Source organism: Hypanus sabinus, chromosome 2, assembly GCF_030144855.1.
Source record: "Hypanus sabinus isolate sHypSab1 chromosome 2, sHypSab1.hap1, whole genome shotgun sequence".
NCBI classification, from domain to species: domain Eukaryota; kingdom Metazoa; phylum Chordata; class Chondrichthyes; order Myliobatiformes; family Dasyatidae; genus Hypanus; species Hypanus sabinus.
The window spans coordinates 7,053,878-7,056,891 of record NC_082707.1 but is presented as its reverse complement, the minus strand read 5'-3'; positions in this window follow the sequence as shown (position 1 = coordinate 7,056,891).

Genomic DNA, 3,014 nt, shown 5'->3' with positions numbered 1-3,014 from the left:
TCAGAGAGGTTTGTGCATGCCGGAGGCAACGTGTCCCCGGATTTTTAGATTTTAATGAAATTTTCTATGATTAATATGAAAGTTGTTACCTCAGCGAATAAGGAATTTTGGAGAACTCTCTATAGGTGCCCTTTACACAAAACATTCAATGCTAAAACCAAAGGGAATGACGTTTGAGAATTCATCCATCTGACGCTATTGTCATTATTGTCTTCAAGCTATAAGAAGTTGTCAGTTGTCAAAGAGCATTCTGCAGAGTCGTCAGGCAATAATGACAATTAAAATGCAGTTAATATTACCAAACGCGGGACGGACGCACATTACCTGAGTGAAGTCTTTTCCATTAATGTTCCCTTCAAAAATATTTAGCCTTTCACCTTGAACCCGTGTCATCTACTTGTTGTCTCAGCCAACGTCTGTGGAAACAGCTTGCTCATATTTACTCCATATTCTACTCATAATTCTGTATTCCTCTGTCAAAATATCTCCTCATGCTAGTGTCCAAATTTCATTACTCAGTTAAGGCTAAAAGACTATAAGACATAGCACGAACTAGAATCAAAATCAGAATCAAGTTTATTAGCACCGCATGTGATGTGAAATTTGTTAACCTAGCAGCAGCAGTTCTAGGCAATATATAATCTAGCAGAGAGAAAAAAAATAAAACATACTATTAAATAAACAAGTAAATCAATTACGTATATTGACTAGATGACTAAAAGGTACAAAAACAGAAATACAGTATATTGAAAAATGTGAGGTAGTATTCAAAGGTTCAAATTATATTCAGGAATCGGAGGGCAGAGGAGAAGAAGCTGTTCCTGAATAGCTGAGTGTGTGTCTTCAGGCTCTTGTATCTCTTAACAGTGAGAACAGGGCATTCCCTGGGTGCTGGAGGACTTTAATAACGAACACTGCCTTTCTGAGACACTGATCTCTAAAGCTGTCCTCGGTACATTGTAGGCTGATGTTCAAGATGGAGCTGACGAGATATACAGTCTTCTGCAGCTTCTGTCGGCTCTGTGTAGTATCCCCTCCATACCAGCCAGTGATGTAGCCTGTCAGAATGCTCTCCACGGTACAACTACAGAAGTTTTCGAGTGTATTTGTTGACATGTCAAATCGCTTCAAACTCCTGATAAAGTATAGCCGCTTTCTTGCTTTTTTTATGACTACATCAATATGTTGGGACCAGTGTTCCTAATGCAATCTCCTGTTAGGAAACTAGGTAGAACAAGTGACGAAAGTGTGTGTAGGGGAACACTGGTTCCAGTGATCATAAGACCATTTGTTACAACTTGATCATGGATAAAGATAGATTTGGTCCTCGGGTTGAAGTTCTAAACTGGAAAAAGGCAAAATTTGAAGAAATGAGAAAGGATCTAAAAAGTGTGCTTTGGGACAGGTTGTCCTCTGGCAAGGATGTAATTGGTAAGTGGGAGGACTTCAAAGGATAAATTTTGAGAGTGCAGTGTTTGTATGTTCCTGTCAGGGTTAAAGGCAAAATGAATAATAATAAGGAACCTTGGTTCTCGAGGGATATTGAAACTCTGATAAAGAAGAAAAGAGAGATGTATAACATGTCTCGGCAACAGGGAGGAAATACGATGCTTGAGGAGTATAAAAAAAGTAAGAAAATACTTAAGAAAGAAATCAGGAGAGCTAAAAGGAGACATAAAGTTGCTTTGGCAGTCAGGGTGAAGGATAATCCTAAGAGCTTCTACAGATATGTTAAGAGCAAAAGGATAATATGGGATAAAATTGGTCCTCTTGAAAATCAGAGTTGTCGGCTATGTATGGAACCAAAAGAAATGGGAGAGATATTAAATGATTTTTTTTTCATCTGTATTTAGTAAGGAAACTGGGATGGAGTCTATGAAATCAAGGCAAACAAGTAGGGAGGTCATGGAACTTATACAGATTAAAGAGGAGGAGGTGCTTGCTGTCTTGATGCAAATCAGTGTAGATAAATTCCAGGACCTGACAGAGTATTCCATCGGACCTTGAAGGAGACTAGAAATTACAGGGGTCCTAGCAGATATATTTAAAATGTCGATATCCAAGAGTTGTGTGCTGGAGGATTGTAAGATAGCTCATGTTGTTCCGTTGCTTAAAAAAAGGCTCTCAAAGTAAGCTGGGAAATTATAGGCCCGTAGATTTGACATTAGTAGTAGGTAACTGAGCTTGAGGCTCAGTTGGAAATTTCAAGTACGATGTTGTGGGAATAACAGAGACATGGCTTCAAGCGGACAGGGCCAGGGAAATGAATATTCAAGGATATACGTCTTATCGAAAGGATAGACTGACGGGCAGAGGGAGTGGGGTGGCTCTGTCGGTGAGGAATGATATTCAGTCCCTTGCGAGGGGGGACGTAGAATCAGGGGATGTAGAGTCAGTATCGAAAGAACGGAGAAATTCTAAGGGTAGAAAGACCCTAATGGGAGTTATCTACAGGCCGCCAAACAGTAGTCTGGATGTAGGGTGTAAGTTGAATGAAGAGTTAAAATTGGCATGTCGCAAAAGTAATGATATAGTTGTCATGGGGGATTTCAACATGCAGGTAGACTGGGAGAATCAGGATGGTACTGGACCCCAAAAAAGGGAGTTTGTGGAGTGCATCCGAGATGGATTCTTAGAACAGCTTGTACTGGAGCCTACCAGGGGGAAGTCAATTCTAGATTTAGTGTTGAGCAATGAACCGGATTTGATCAGGGACCTCGAGGTAAAGGAGCCATTAGGAGGTAGTGACCATAATATGATATGTTTCAACCTACAATTTGAGAAGGAGAAGGGAAAATCGGATGTGTCAGTATTACAGTTGAACAAAGGGAACTATGGAGCTATGAGGGAGGATCTGGCCGAAGTTCAATGGAACAATACCCTAGCTGGGAAGACAGTGGAACAACAATGGCAGGTATTTCTGGGAATAATGCAGAAGGTGCAGGATCAGTTCATTCCAAAGAGGAAGAAAGTTCCTAAGGGAAGTAAGGGGCGGCCGTGGCTGACGAGGGAAG